The following is a 17,343-nucleotide window of genomic DNA, read 5'->3' as shown; positions in this document are numbered from 1 at the left end:
CTTATAAAAGCTTTGGATGAAATGGCCGTCGCCAAATTTGCGCATTCAAAGGTTACAGGCCCCGCTTCCCAATATTTAATAGGCATTAACTGTGATGACGTCGAGGACCTCATAACTGCCCTTAGCCGCGCATATCGCCCAGATATCCCCATACGCCAGTTATCTGCTCAATTAGATAGAATTACACAACAACCATAATAGCGCATTATAGATTACTCGTGCAGAATAAGAGCAATATCAAAAGAAATAAGCACAGCGATCATAGCCAAACACCCACCAGACTTAGCAACGCTTTTACTGAACGATCCAAAGAAGAATACCTCTAGATCGTTTATTAGAGGACTTCGGCCAGAATTGGAGTGGAGAATCGCTACAATCAGACCATCACCGACCTTCGAAACTGCCGTCAGCATCGCCGAAGGTGAAGAAGCCGAGCTAATTAACCGTCAGATGCAAGTCTCTGCACATTATTTTAACCCCTCTACACCCATGTGTCTGCCGTTACCCCCCCATACTGCTCCTTCGTCTCAGGTGCCTACCGCGGCCTCCTCTATCCCCCCCCCCCTGATGTCGTTGCCCACACGTGGTTACGTTTATCAACCAGCGCCTCGTACCGAACCCGGAACCTACGCCCAAGCGCTCCATCCGAACACCAGTTCTGCTGACCACGTTAATGCTCTGCCCAGCACTTGTCAATTTTGTAACCACCAGGGTCACTTCATCACGGAATGCCACCGTTTGCAAAGTAAAAGATATTGTACTAAATGTCGCAGAATGGGCCACTTCCACAATGAATGCAACAGGACCAACAGAAATCAAGAACTATACTGCGACAATTGTAATCGCAGAGGCCACACAGTAGACCGATGTAGATCCTTTCCGCGTAATAACCAAGGCAATGCAGGCTCAAATAAACGTTTGAACGGGAACATCGCCCGCGGGGAGAACGCGTCCGCGAGCAATGCAAACAACTAGCGTTCCGATCTTCAAGTCATATCCTCATAACAGCTTCAGCTGACCCTCCACTGATTTCGATCGACACCCCCGAGCTAATAAAAATATCTATATTTATTATTGACACCGGTGCAGACGTCAACTTGGTCAAAGAAAGTTCCGTTAGGCCCCTCGTACGACGAACATCCGACGAACGTTTGACGCTGACTGGTATAACAGACAAAAAGACGCAAACTATCGCAAAAACGGAAATACGTTTTAATAATGAATCCCATACCTTTCACTTAGTCCCTGACTCGTTTCCGATTCCGCACGACGGCATCTTAGGCCAGCCCTTCTTACGAAAAGAGGAAGCAACTATTTCTTTCAACTCGAACTCGGTGATGCTTGGATCCTCATTGCCAATCCACTTTGATAAATTCGATAAACCCTCGTCCGCGCCTTAAAAAACGCGCGTATTCACAATACAGGCCCGTACCGTGAAAGCCATCCCACTAATAGTTGCGAACCCAGACACTAAAGTAGGTTACCTTAAACGCATCGATTTAGGCAACAATGTTCTATGTGGTGAAGCGTTAGTTGAAAACCAGAAGGGCATCGCTTACTCGTACGCGTTCAATTGTAACGAATCTGCCGTAGAGATAAGTCCCCCAACAGTAACCGTAGACGAGTTCGACGAGCCACTGAGTACAGTCATGCCCAACGCTACGCCCACTGCATCGAGTAACCACCACAGCGATGCCCGCGCCAAAACCCTCGTTTCGCACTCAGGCTCTCTCCTCAGCAACTCATTAATTCTTTCTGCCGCCAAGCGTACATCACGACCGACTAATAATTCCCTCTCCTGCCCCATCCAGCCCACAGACCTCGCGCAACTGCAATCCGATCCTCCTATCCCTGACGACAGTACACCCTGTCCCGGTGCCGCAACAGTGCTCTTGACTGACAGTAGGTCAGAAAGATTGGACGTCCTAAAGAGCAGCTTACATCTTGATCATTTGAATGAGACCGAAAAACAATCTATATCCAACCTCGTAACAGAATTTAACCATCTCTTTTATCTCCCAGGTGATAAATTAGGCTACACCAATTTATCTCATCACACTATCCCCACGACGGACAATACGCCTATTCATACCAAACAATACCGTTTTCCCAAAATTCACAAAGACCAAATCGAATCCCAAGTTGATAAACTATTCAAGCAAAATCTTATTGAACATTCCTCATCTCTGTATAATTCCCCGGTGTGGATTGTTCCAAAAAAACCGGATAGTGACGGCAATAAACGATGGCGTATGGTAATCGACTACAGAAAACTTGACGTAAAAACAGTCGGCGACGCATACCCCATGCCCGATATCACGGAAATCCTTGACCAGCTTGGCTCAGCTAAATACTTTTCCACATTCGACCTTGCTTCCGGGTTCCACCAAATTCCCATGCATCCGGATCTCAGCACGAAAACTGCATTTTCGACACCTAGCGGCCATTATGAATTCTCTCGTATGCCCTTCGGACTAAAGAACGCCCCCGCCACGTTTCAAAGGCTCATGGACCAAATCCTCCTAGGTCTACAAGGCAACGAGATGTTCGTATATTTAGATGACATAGTTATTTACGCTCGAAACTTGCAAGAACGTGAAATTAAATTTCGGAAACTAATGAAGCGACTAACCGCTGCTGGTTTAACTCCACAGCCAGACAAGTGCGAATTCTTGCGCAAGGAGGTCGTTTACCTCGGACACCTCATAACCGAGTCAGGAGTAAAACCTGACCCTGGTAAATTAATAGCTGTAAAAGAGTATCCTGTCCCCAAAAGTCCCAAAAATGTTAGACAGTTCCTTGGCCTTTTAGGTTATTACCGAAGATTTGTTCCAAATGGAAAAATTGCTAAATGCCTTAACAATTTAACGAAGAAGGATACCCCTTTCATCTGGACGTCCGAACACCAGTCTGCCTTTGAAACCCTACGCGATTGTTTATGCAAAGAACCAATTCTACAACACCCGGACTTCAACAAACCATTTACGCTCACTACAGACGCGTCAAAATTCGCGATAGGTGCAGTTCTCAGTCAAGATAAAGACGGTGCCGACCTACCGGTAGCATACGCATCCCGAGCCCTCAAGCCCGCTGAATTAAACTACTCGGTACCTGATAAAGGATTCTTAGCCGCCTACTGGAGTATGAATCACTTCCGCCCCTACATCTATGGTCAGAAGTTCACTTTAATAACAGACCACGAGCCACTCAAATGGGTAAAAAGCGTCAAGAAACCTAATTCCCGTTTATTACGATGGAGCTTAGAACTGGCAGAGTACGACTTCGATACGAAATACAAGTCCGAAAAATCTAATACCAACGCTGATGCTCTGTCCAGGAACGCACCGCCCGACGCCGCTCAAATTCTTCCTATAGATGCAAAACGCCCCCGTCCAACGACTGAAGCCTCTAGCGATAAACCAAAAAAACGCACTAAAAAGACTTATCAGTACCCCAGACGCCCTCGACAGACCACAGACGAGTCCACCAACCCAGCTCCGCTGAAACACCCTAAAATCTCACAACTCTGTAAGATGATACACTCCTCTGATTCCGCTGATTCCTCTGATTCCTCTAATCTCTCCGACAATGAGTTTAGCGATAAAGAAACTCCGTTGCTCAAACCCCCCCTCGTTACCCCGGCACCGATCCCAGTACATCGCCAACCTAAACGCCATCGCGAAACAAATTCTTTAACAAATCCTGGGCCTTATAAAAGACCATACCTGAGCTATTTTTCAGATTCTTCCCTTAGCTCGGATGACTCACAGACCCCAGAAACTGAATCAGGAACCGATGACTTTTGTCCAGCCACCGATTTACCGGGCCCTTCTTATAGCGATTTCCTCATAGAATGCAAAACTTTTCCTCTCATGCGTAATAGACGTATCAAAGAAATGGAAGCTGACCTATTACAGCAAAAGGATAACTTGGCTCATTGCATATCGGCTGACTGCCAAATGTCACAAGAAATCGCAGAACTGACAGAACGTAAATTCATAAACCGAGAACAACTTAGAGAATTCGACCCGACTGTGACTGACGTTATTTCTGTGGTACATGGAAACCGGAAAATCTATAACCTAGTTACAAAGTCCAAATACAGTGACAAACCTTTGCCCCACGTTTTTTTTTTGACACCTTGGTTAACTTTAGGAAAACCTTGCAAGAAGATGGCGTAACATCTGTCTCGATACCATTGATGGGTTGCGGACTCGACAAATTAGAATGGAGTGCGGTACGCAGAATGATCCATTACGTTTTTGAAAATTCGAAAATAAGAATCACCGTTTGCCGCCTCGACTCTCCGCTTCCTGCCACCGCACGCCCCTGCATTACACCCCCACCCGTTTATACTAACCTCCCTGACCCTGTTCCTTCCACATCTAGATTACCCCCCCGCCGCTATCTCCGAAAAGAATCGGAACGTCCGACTAAATCTGCAGCACCTCGTCCAATTTCACCTCCACCCCCACCCACTGACGTCATCAGGCCCCCCCCCCCCTGTCGGGCCTCCGCGTCCCGCTAGGACATACCTCCCCGCTACGTCCAGGCCGACGAACCCTTTCTTACACCCCTGTTCCCCTCCCCCCTTGCCCCTCCCGCCCACCTCTGATAACGACGTTAGTTCCGACTTGCTCACGGATGCTGAATACTATACGTGCACTCAACAATTCGACTCCCAAATGGAAATTAGTGACCTTAACCATGACTGTGCTCTCAACACTAACGATGATCAAATTAATGACCCTTACGGTTTCGCATATTTTATTGACAACTTGGATGACATACCAGTATCGGACAATGTCGAAGATACCAATGATGAACTTTTGATGCTCAAAACCAACTATGCACACTTCATATCGACAGACTGCGCTTGGACCAAGGGTATACCAGCCCAACTTGCCGGCGAGAATATCGTTGACCCAAAAATAGTAATAAGGCCTCGTCCGCGAAAATTTGATATCATTTAATCTAAGCACAATAGTCGACGTATTTTCACCCTAGTATTAAAAACAAAAGGCTCAGATAAAAGCAATCTATACGATATCTTCAAGCTATTGTCCAAACTGAAAACGGCTTTAGCCGATTCAAACCTAAAGTCTCTTGCCCTCCCGATAACAGATGACAGTTGAGACGCTCTCGATCCCCGCGTTATCCGAAAACTTCTATCCCATATTTTCGCAGATTCAGAAATTCAAATCATCCTTTGTCGAAACACGACTGTCATCCCAGACGAATGTTTACGAAAAGAAATAATTAGAGAATGCCACGAATCGTTGATCGGCGGTCATCAAGGTGTCACTAAAATATATAACCGCATTAGACAAAAGTATTTTGGCCCCGTATGAAAGAACAAATCCAAGATTCCATAAGAACTTGCGAGAGTTGCCAAAGGAAAAAATTGGTCAGAGTAAAAACCAAATTGCCAATGATGATAACGGACACGCTTGCCGATGCATTCGACAAAGTGGCATTAGATATTGTTGGACCTCTACCCCTTACTAAATCGAACAACAAATATCTTTTGACGATACAATGCAATTTGACAAAATTCCTGGACGCCATCCCTTTACCTGGTGCCACCGCCAAAACTATAGGCGCAGCATTCGCGAAAGAATACATTACACGTTACGGTGCTCCTCGAGCAATACTTATAGACCAAGGACAGAATTTTATGAGCACAGTCATCGAACAACTTTGTAAACTTTTCAAAATTAAGCAAATACGAACCACAGCTTACCGCCCACAGTCTAACGGATCGCTAGAACGCAGTCACCTTGTTCCCACTGAGCACATCAAACACTACACGGATGCTGGTAAAGACTGGGACGATTACATCCGCTTTGCAATTTTTTGTTATAACACCGCGAAGCACGAAGGTACTAACTTCACCCCCCACCAACTAATTTTTGACTCTCAAGCCAGACTCCCAACAGATGCAAACCTTGCCAGCGCGTATACTCGTTCCTACGATTCCTTCCTTCTAGACTTAATCGCTAATCTATCCGGCATACGAAAACACGCCGCGTCCAACCTACAACAAGCAGAGCATCGTTCCAAGACGTATTACGACCGTAATGTCAACAGCCAAAATTTCAAAGCAGGTCAAAAGGTCTATCTACTGAATGAAACCCGATCCAAATTCGACGACCACTATAAAGGAGTGTATACGATTAAACCTATAATTGACAATATTAACGCTGAAATTTGGATTACCACCCGAAAAACTAAAATCGTCCATTTCAATAAATTGAAATTGGCACATTTAACCGACTAATTGACCTGGACCGACGCTTGAACGAATACGAACTTGACCTGTCCAGTTTAGTAGACGCTATCCTCTCCGCCCAAAAAGACATCGTCCAGCCTAAAATTCTATCACCAGAATAAATTATTTCCAGTCCTCAACACATCCCTCACCCACGTCGTACAAAACCCCAAATTCCCCACGCGCCATGCCATCCACCACCCGCACCTAGAAATAATATCATTTCCCGATGACCTGCCTCCTCGCTCTTCGTCGCTGCTCCGGACCCAATCGGAAATTGAAATGACGGAACTAGGCATACCTAAGCCGCGTAAATTGCTCCCCGAGCAAAGCCTTAACGATAGCTCCGAACCACTCGAAGTCTGGCGCTAAGCCCTCCGCTATGAGCAATTATATTCTTTCATTGCCTCATCATATATACCACCACATTTATAAGATGTCATTTAGAAATTTTTTTATATTTAAATGTATACTAACCCACATAAACGCGCACTAACATCTAGGCGCTATATTTTAAGACTCTTCTTTGTAATATTCTGTGAGTGATTCAGTACGATAAGATGTCATTTATAAGTTTTTTTATTTATTTAAATGTATACTAACCCACTTGAACGCGCACTAACATCTAGGCGCTATATTTTAAGGCCTTTCTTTGTAATATTCTGTGAGTGATTCAGTACGATAAGATGTCATTTATAAGTTTTTTTTGTATTGAAATGTACACTAACCCACTTAAACGCGCACTAACATCTAGGGGCTAGATTTTAAGACCTTTCTTTGTAATATTCTGTAAGTGAGTCACTACGTTTCATGGCATTCCGCTTCCTTCCGAACATCCTATTTCGTACCCTCACCGAATGTTCTTCCCCAAGGGGGGCGTGTTACGTCCTCCAGACTTCATATTCCTTTCCCACGCTCTTAGTTACCTTACGCTCTGTAATCTACTCTTATCGTTCGCCAGTCAGCAGGTTCTCCTGTAACTCGCGGCTAGCTTGTTTGCTACATCCCGCAAAACCAGGCAGATCCATCCCAGCACTCAAGCAAGACACCTATCCCTCTAAACCAAGACCATACCTTTTTCCCTTGACCAACTCCGTTGCATTGACCACTAATAAACAATCATATACTTCGAATCGTTTACCTTCCCTTAATACCGATCCCCTTCTATTCCATTCCCTTCCTGCATTGGGGGTAGTAGCACGCGAGTGCATAGTCGACGTGAACGGACCCTACAATAGCCAAATAACACCTTGGCTGGGCGTGGAGTAAGCTCTGATTACCGCTCATCGGAGCCTACGCAATCTACCCCGTAACAACGAAATAAAGTTTTCTGAAAATGAAAATAAGTTTTCTGAAAATGAAAAAAAGTTTTCTGGAAACGAAAAAAGGTTTTCCAAAAAATAAAATGTGTAATAATCGTATGGAAAATTGCAGATTATTATTATTATTATTATTATTATTATTATTATTATCATTATTATTATTATTTTCATGGTATGGAGTACGGCACATGTGCATGCAAAGGAGATAAGTGTGGAAATATTTGTATATTCAAATCTTTTATTGTAATTCGGAAAATACATACAAATTATGTTACATGTCTGTTTTATTTATCCAGCTATTTTGCGAACTATCAAAACCTAACCACTTCACATAGACCCGAGTCCCCCGTTTGAGTGATAATTTCCCCACAAGATAGCCGTCGGGGTATTTTACTTTGCCTAGCTCCTCCTCGTAGAAGCCCCCCTCGATGGGATGATCTTGATAATCGGCAAGTTTATACGTCGGTGGATTGGTATTTTTCACCTCACTCACGGTGAATATTTCAGTCGTCCAATTGGGCGTATAGCCTTTTTCGAATACATTCTCGTACTTGCTGATTCGAACTCGATCACCCACACTGAATTTCCGCGCCCGATCACTTCGTTTAATTTGCCGAGGCTTGTACACGCTACGATACAGCTGTTTTTCATTCTCCGTGCTAACATCCACCGGTTTCATTCGAATCGTGCGATGTCTGGTGTTGTTGTAGGACTTCATTAAATCAGCCAAAATAATAATCCACTCGTACGATTCTTGGAGAGTGAACCGCTTCCACATTTTATTTTTCAATGTTCGATTAAAACGTTCGCATATCGACGCCTTTAAGTTGCTAAATGTCGAATACATGTTGATATTGTGATGCTTCGCAAGGGCTTTGAATTCGCTGTTGTGAAATTCTTTGCCTCGATCGCCGTGTAGATGTGTAGGTATACGGCTCTGGGTCAGTACAGATTTCATGGCAGCAGTAACATCTTTCCCACTCTTGGACTTTATCGGCACAGCCCACGCGTACTTGGAAAATATATCGATGATTGTTAGTAGGTATTTGCATCCCTTGTTGTGCAAGATGTATGCGGTTATATCGACGAGATCAGCTTGCCAGGTCTCATCCAGTCCGCGTACATCTACGAATCGGCGCGGATAGTTGCGTCGAGCCTGTCTGTGAAGTTCGGCAGCTATTACAGCCTTCATTGTTCCCCGCTCTTCACCTTTCAATTTTTCGAATCGCCGTCCAACCACTCTGGTTCCTCAATCGATACTAATTCCCTGCTGGCCTGCCCCCAGCCTCGGTGTTGCTTGCTCCCCAATATGTTTGATGCGACTCAACTCATTTTCTATGATTTTTTTGAATCCAACACCCGGAGGCCCGCGAATAAATTTTTTACCCCCACCACGCTCCGAGTGTCGTCCAAACATGTCTATACTCATTACTGGACGATCACTGAACAAACGATGATTCTATGTTTACGCGCCGCTAATAAACGATTCCAGCCTCGCGCAACTCTTCAACGATGGCGTCTATTTCGTTGCAATAGTTGGGACTTTTTCATTTCGTTTAAATATCGACCATGCCACGACTTCAACGGTTTTCCGCAACAAATTCAAATCGCTCCTTAAATTTTGATACTTTCAAGCATGCATCCTATAACCTCGCGAATTTCTTCGGCATTATTTGCAATCTTCACCTCAATGATACGAATTCCCCCCTCGACATCGTTCTGGAGCACATCATTCGCTCGCCGTACACTTTGGTTGAGTACTTTCATAGAAACGGCATCGTTTTCCATCCGAGGATCGGCGATATTACACAATCGTTTGCTGTGTATATCGTAGTGGTTATCGGCGGTGGTTTTGAATCCAACACCCGGAGGTCCTCGAATAAATTTTTCACCCCCACCACGCTCCTAGTGTCGTCAAAATATATCTATACTCATCACTGGACGGCCACTGAACAAATGATGATTTTGTGTTCATCAGCCGCTAATAAACGATTCCAGCCTCGCGCAACTCCTCGATAATGGAGACTATTTCGTCGGAATGGCTGGTATTGTCTGCAGCCTGTGACGCCATAAGCAGTCGGAGACAATCTACAATTTCACTCGGATCATCCCAATAGACATAATCAATAATAAGTATTTTTATTTCTTTAACAGATGCTGCCTCCAACAATACATTCATATATATATGTCGGGGTGAAGCCTCGGAAAGGCGGAGAGGATGTAGGATTTCCAATTTGTGGATTGTTCATTATAGACAGCGCGATGATCTCAACACGTCCGGTCAATTCGCTTGCTTTTCCGTGACTGTCGATTTCATCCAAGCGTTGTTATAAACAATTCATTTGTTTGTTCTATATTCAAAGCATGTTGAATAACGCTTGACGCTTGATACGGCGGACTCATTCAAAGTTCAAGTTTCCAATTCACTTGATGATGCATCCTCTTTATTCTTCTCCGACACGGCCATCCTGACAAATCACATGTCCCCATGTGAAGTGATCTGCAAGAAATTCAATTCTCCAGCAGTAAAAGTTCGTTTTAAATGAATTCAATCTTACTTTAATCATTTATATTGAACAGAAAACTTAAATTTCAGTTCCAATCCCACATTTATTGACAAAGCAATTAATTTCGATACATATGGATAATTTTAAAGACTAAATACATTTTTTTACATTTCGTTCACTTCTCTTGAGTGACCAACATTTCTATCACTTCCCTTGAGTGACAAATGTTCTTGACCACTTCCCTTGAGTGGTCAATGTCTAATCACTTCCCTTGAGTGATTTTTCTGACACAACTGTTACATGAAGCTGCCCACCGCACACTCACGGTTTCATTGAAGAAATTCCGATTTCGACCGAGCTACGGCTACAAACTTTCATGTAAACAATTTTTTTTCAAACGTAATCATGTATTTAGTTTACACTTCAAATATTTACACACTTAAATATTTCATTATTCAAAATTTTCTTTACTCATTTCCAATTCTTCCGGAATGTTACCCTCTGGCATTTTTCGCATCCGGTCATGTGCGTATTTAAATGTACGATTGGAATTCAAAGCTTTCAAAAGATATCTGTTGCCCTCTAACACTTCAATAATTTTATACGGGCCTTTGTATTTTGCATCTAATTTTGTTTGATTTCTCTCTTCATTCTTTAAAAGAACAAATTCGTTTAAAGAAAATTTGATTACTTTTGCCTTTGTTCGGTCAAACCTTTCCTTCTCATATTCTGCATTTTTGTTAATATTCTCGATTGCAAGTGTTCTAATTTCAGATAAGTCCTCCACATACTCCTCCTCAGAAACAAACATGAGCTCAAGAGGTCTGGCGACTTTTCCTATCATTAATTCGAGAGGACTAGATTTTGTGACTCGGTTCATCGTGCAATTTAGTGCTAATTGTACATCAGGCAATGCATCCTGCCAAGACCGGTCGCCGGTTATTTCTACGGTAGTTAGCATGTTCTTTAGAGTGCTCATTACTCGCTCCACCTGACCATTTGCGCGCGAGCTTCCAGTTGCAATCAAGTGCAACTTAATATTGTGAGCCAAACAAAATTCTCGAAAATCACTATTCGCGAAACAACGACCCTGGTCCGCAATTACGCGAGTGGGAGAGCCAAATAGAGAAATACCAGATTTCAATGCTTTAATGCTATTGCTAGTATCAATATGCAATGTATGACGAAGAAGAACAAATTTGGTGAAAGAATCAGTTAAAACGAAAACGAACTCTTTCTTATCATTTTTACCACTTAATTTGCCAGTAGCGTCGATGTGAATGGTATTCCAAGGAATTGCGACTTTAGGAATGGGATGCAATTCAGCCTGAATTTTTCCCGAATTTGTTTTGGAAATTTTACATGTCAAACAATTTTCAACGAATTTTCGAACATATCTTGACATTCCGTCAAACCAGAATGAATCATAAATTTTCTCAAGGGTCTTTTCCCATCCTAAATGTACCAATGCTTCATGGGTAGCGTTAATAACTGACCATCTGTACGCTCGTGGCAAAATAGGTAGAGATCGCGTTTTTCCGTGTCTTTGTATTTTACGAAAAAGAATTCCAGAGCGTAATTCGTAAGTTTTTGCTAATTCGTCACTCAACTTTTCTTCAGTTAAATTTTTAATTAATTTTGAAATTTCTTCATCACGTTGCTGTTCAGCAAAAAGCCATGTATTTGAGAGATTAGTTAAATTGACCTCTTTGTGCTCAGGTTTATTATAATTTTCTTTTATTGAATCTGGTAACGGATTTCTCGAAAAGAAGTCCGCATGACTCATTTTCTTTCCATTTCGGTATACTATATCGAAATCGAAAGCTTGAAGAAAAGCCCACCATCTATGCACTCTCGGAGTAAGATCTTTTTTTTTTCTCGAAGATTGCAGAGAGTTGCAATCTGTGACGACAAGAAATTTGCGTCCGTATAAAAAGTGTCGAAAATGTTTAACCGCGTTAACAACAGCAAGTGTTTCCAACTCATACGAATGATATTTCGATTCAGCTGGTGAAGTACGTTTACTAAAATAAGCAATCACGCGCAATATATTTTCTTTTTTTTTGCATTAGAATTGCCTCATAGCCCATCGAACTTGCATCAGTATGTAATTCAGTAAGACAATTCGGGTCAAATATTGTCAGTACTGGCTCATTGGTAAGTACTGAAATTATTTGTGTTCTAATATTCTCATGTAATTCTTTCCATTCAATGTTTCCTTTTGTTGCGAAAGTTAGCGCGTATAAAGGAGCCGCAATTTGAGAGAACCTTGGAATGAATTGACGGAAGTAAGATGCCAAACCAATGAATTGCCGTAATTGTGTTACCGTTTTAGGAGAGGGTAAAGATATTAAAGCTAAAATTTTCTTCTTATTTGGTCGGATTTCTCCGTTGCAAACTTCATAACCGAGATACTCTACTTTTTGTTTTAAGAAAGAGCATTTTTTGATGTTGAAAGTAAAGCCGATATCTATCAAAACTTTTAATACAAGCTTCAACCTCTCCAGGGCTTCGTCCTCATTAGATGCAACAATAAGAATATCATCCATGTAAATAATGACAAAACTATTCGCCAATTCTTCCGAAGCCTTGTAAACGGCCCTCTGGAAAACAGATGGTGCATTTCGAAGCCCGAATGGCATGGACAGATATTCATACTGTCCATTGTGAGTAATGAAAGCTGTATATTCGATTGAATTTTCATGGATAGGGATCTGATGGAATCCAGATGCCATATCTAAGCTAGAAAAGTATTTCGCCCCATGTAACCTATTTACTTGGTCAGAAATTAGTGGCAATGGGAATCTGTCAGGTACAGTATTATCGTTTAGTTCTCGATAATCTACACACATTCTGTCTGACCCGTCCTTTTTCTTCACGAGAAGGATAGGGCTAGCGAATGGAGATGAGCTTGGGCGAATTACGTTTGCAGCAAGTAACTCTTTGATTTTATTTTGAACTATTTTTTGTTCATCGTGGCTCAATCTATATGGACGTCTATATACCGTCTTATTTGGATCTTTCAGGCGAATTTGCATTGGGTCCGTTTTAGCAGGTTGCTTTGGTGTACCGGTTATAGAATGCTCTCTAAATTCTTGTAAAATTGAGAGCAACTGTTCTTTTGACTCAAAAGAAATGTCAGTCTCAATTTTGTCAAAATTTACTTCGATTGATTCTCCAATTTTGCAAGCATCGACACGGATTTCACGCATTAATTTCAATTCGTTAGAAGATACAAGCACAGTCAAACCCTGACTCAAAATTTCACGACCAATCGAGATATCACTGCTCAAATAATGACTTGGCAGAACATGAAAAAGAATTTCTAGGGCAATGTCGCCAATGTTTACTTTGGTAAGAATTTGCAAAGTACTATGGACACTTGTTTGTCCAACTCCAGTCATAGTGACGATATTATCAAGTCTTTTCCCAGAGAACCTTGACGACACTGATTCTTTTATTAAAGAACATTCGGCTCCAGAATCAAAATTAAATGAAAACTGCTCACCTGCATGCCTCAAAATGCCAGAAGGCGAATTCACTTCACAAATATCCACTCGTCGTTCGATATTGGATCCGTTGAAGCCTCCTGACGATGGCTTCTTATTCATTCCAGGACATTGCGAAGAATAATGCCCAGGTTACTTGCACTTGAAACAGGTTATAGGCTTCCTCGTGTCACTGCTTGTAGATGCATCTCTCTGCCACACATTTGATACTGCATTTTTCTCTTTTCTTTAATAGCACACAGACGATTTATGCCCGATCTTTCCACAGGTGAAACATTTCAGAAGGCTGGTAGACGATTTTTCTTTAAATCTTTTTGCTTCGCTGTGACGTTGTTCAGTGTGAAGTTCCGAGTTTTTCCTCTTTAAGTAATATACCGCCTTCAATTCTTTATTGTAATTTATTCCGTGTCTCAATTTCTTCCGTGAAAGCAAGGCGTTGAAGTCGTGGTTCAAATTAAGAAATGTGACTGAGGACGAAGGACACAGCAATCTGTTCCATAGAGAGATTCTTCCATCGGTTCATCAACGAGGTTATCACAGTGGCTGAATAAGCGGCGATACATTCTCCTTCCTTTGGCCTTCCTTGATTGATATTCATTAAGAAAGCAGCGAGGGTTTCCGGACATTCAAATCGTAGAGAAAATATTTCTTTAAATTCATTCCAATTTATTCCGTCAAATACGTTTTGGGTCAGCCAGGATAATGCCTCTCCTTTCATCGCACGGCTCAAAGCGTTCATGAGCGACGCTCCTTCTAACGGATGCTCCGACATACACATGTCTGCCGTACGAATCCAAGCTCGAGTATCGCTCACTTTTTCTGGGTCAAAGTCAGGTAACTCGATTTTCGTATGAGAAGGTTTCTTCATTGCCTCAATAATCTGCATGAAATTATTTTGCTGTTGTTGTAAAAGCATTTGCCATTTTGCGTCGTCACGTCTCTCTTCTCGGTGAGAAGCAGATTCTGATCGGCGAGAAGCAGATTCTGATCGGTGAGAAGCAGATTCTGGTCGGTGAGAAGCAGATTCTGATCCCACTTCTGATGTCGGGGTGAAGCCTCGGAAAGGCGGAGAGGATGTAGGATTTCCAATTTGTGGATTGTTCATTATAGACAGCGCGATGATCTCAACACGTCCGGTCAATTCGCTTGCTTTTCCGTGACTGTCGATTTCATCCAAGCGTTGTTATAAACAATTCATTTGTTTGTTCTATATTCAAAGCATGTTGAATAACGCTTGACGCTTGATACGGCGGACTCATTCAAAGTTCAAGTTTCCAATTCACTTGATGATGCATCCTCTTTATTCTTCTCCGACATATATATATTTATATATTATTCATAATATAGTATATATAATATAATAAGTATAATAAGTATATATATATTTATTTTACATTTATTTGAATAGATTATATTACTTAAAATGAGGTGTAACTGTAATTCGAAATACATATATATATATATATAACTACAATAAATTCTATTAATAATTTTTCTGTTTTTCGAAAAGACAGAGCGATTTCGTGAGAGACCCCGTGCACTCCTTGACATACCACTTCTTCAAACGCTGAACATTTTCGACGGCGCAGTTGTATCCCGTTGAAGCGTTTCCATGATAATCACAGCACCAGCCCGCCTCTTCCGTATGTTTCAGTTTCTCCAGTGATGGTGGTGAAATGTGTAAATCTTCCATGTTTATTACTTGTTTTGTCTCACCAAGGATCTCTGTCAGCCACCGTTACTTCCCCTCACCTTTGACATATAAATAGCATGCATATTTATCAGCCTTTTTCACAATTTTCTGCACCTCAGCATAAGGTTCGATTCCCGCATTCCAAGGTATTCCATGAAAATTACGTGTTAGCCAAGCGTTAGTAGCTTTGTGTTCAGCTGGTAGATCCGCCAAAGCGTACGGCGGTTCGAAGAGAATGCGGCTCAAACCCGATGAGTTTATGTTTATGATGCAAAGTTCCTTGAGTATAAATTTATCGTTGGGGCCAACGAAACTTTGAATGTCCATGATCATCTCCATATTGCAAGTTGGAACAGTGGTGTTTGTTACGCTCAAATTGCTCATCTGTCAAACAAAAATTCAAATTTGTTGTATTCGCCTCCTTGATATTTCATTCGTAGAATGCCCTCGATTATCGTCTTTTGCATGGCGTTGAATTGCACCACATTATTTTCCATGAGGCTTACAATTCATGGGGGTAAAAATATTTCGAATTGTTCATTGAGCGCGAGAAGAAGACTCGTGCCATACTTAGTATTTACGCGTCTTACCCCCGTCACGCTGTACTCCTCCCCAGCCTCCAGATCTGACATTCTCTTGGTGGGTAGCGTTTCCAGGCGACAGACGAGGTTGATTTTATTTAGATCCATCACGTTCGATGTAGATTTTATAAATTTGACGTACTATGTATACTGAAGTTCGCAATGGGAAAACTTTGAGAACAATATAACGTGTTGAATGAGCTCGCGATTTATATACCAACTAACCACACTCTCCCCCCTAATAAATTCTTGGAAGCGAAAGTTTACGAATCATCATCAACATTCCCGGCCTATCTAATTGCAGCATCACCATCCGGTCAATTAACACAAAAGAGTGTATTCGAAGTACGTGGAAAATATTATTTTTCGCTCTGGGGAGTAAAACGATCAGCGTGAAAGCTTACGAATCGCCATCAACATTCCCGACCGATCTAATTGTGGCGAACATCCCCAGCTTTACTTAAAATTAGGTGCAACTGTAATTCGAAATATATATATATAACTACAATAAATTCTATTAATATTTTTCGAATGTAAAATTTTCGCTCTGGGGTGAATTTGTGACGGGTTTTGAGTCCGCACGAATAATGTGGGGGGGGGGGGGGGGACAATTAGAGACGGGGCGGATGTAAAAGGTAAAACTTGGTGTGTGTATTTGTGCAAAAGGGGTCGACTTAAACTAAGAAAGATACAAAAGGGTTGTAGACTCGAACGGGGGCTGATCACGCCTAAGCCCTTAGCGTTACTTAATATTACTTACAGGTACGCGCGGGGGGGGGGGGGGGGGGGGGGAGGGGGGTGAGGTGCCGCCGAATGTGAAGTCGGAAGGGTTGGTATTGCGAGGGGATGGGGTGGTGGAGTGTGACGTGGAGTGTGAGGTAGAACGGGTTGGTAGTGCGAGAGGAGGAGCAGATCGGCTGTAGAATGCAGGCTAACCTGGTGTCGTCGGCGTGTGTGTGTGTGTGTCTCGAGGTGTGGTGGGGTGTGGCTGGGTCTCGCTGGTTCCTGGAGTCGTCGGCGTGCGTGTAGCGGGGTGTGTCGGTGTAAGTGTGGTGGTTTCTCTCGTTCTTTCTTTCTCTCTCTCTTTCGCTCGTAGCCTAGGCTGCTCTGGTCTGGTTGCTGTCACGGCCGTGATCGTAATGCTCTTGGCGCTCGGCTCTGCCGAGCGTCGGGGGGGCTTCGGTTATGTTCGGGCCTTTCCCGACGGGACAGGACTCACCCGTTCGGCTCTTCCCCGCGGGTTTGGGGTTTGTGACAAATTCACCAAACACCTCGGCTCTGCCGAGCGCCAAGAGCAGTACGATCACGGCCGTGACAGCAACCAGACCAGAGCAGCCTAGGCTACGAGCAAAAGAGAGAGAGAAAGAACACCCACGAACACAATTAGACTTGGCATACAGAAACAGGAAAATAGAATACAAGGCATACATAAAACCATACGACTTCGCGAACTTCGACCA

Source organism: Neodiprion fabricii, chromosome 4, assembly GCF_021155785.1.
Source record: "Neodiprion fabricii isolate iyNeoFabr1 chromosome 4, iyNeoFabr1.1, whole genome shotgun sequence".
NCBI classification, from domain to species: Eukaryota; Metazoa; Arthropoda; class Insecta; order Hymenoptera; family Diprionidae; genus Neodiprion; species Neodiprion fabricii.
The sequence above is the reverse complement of the archived record's forward strand: the minus strand, read 5'-3'. Positions refer to the sequence as shown.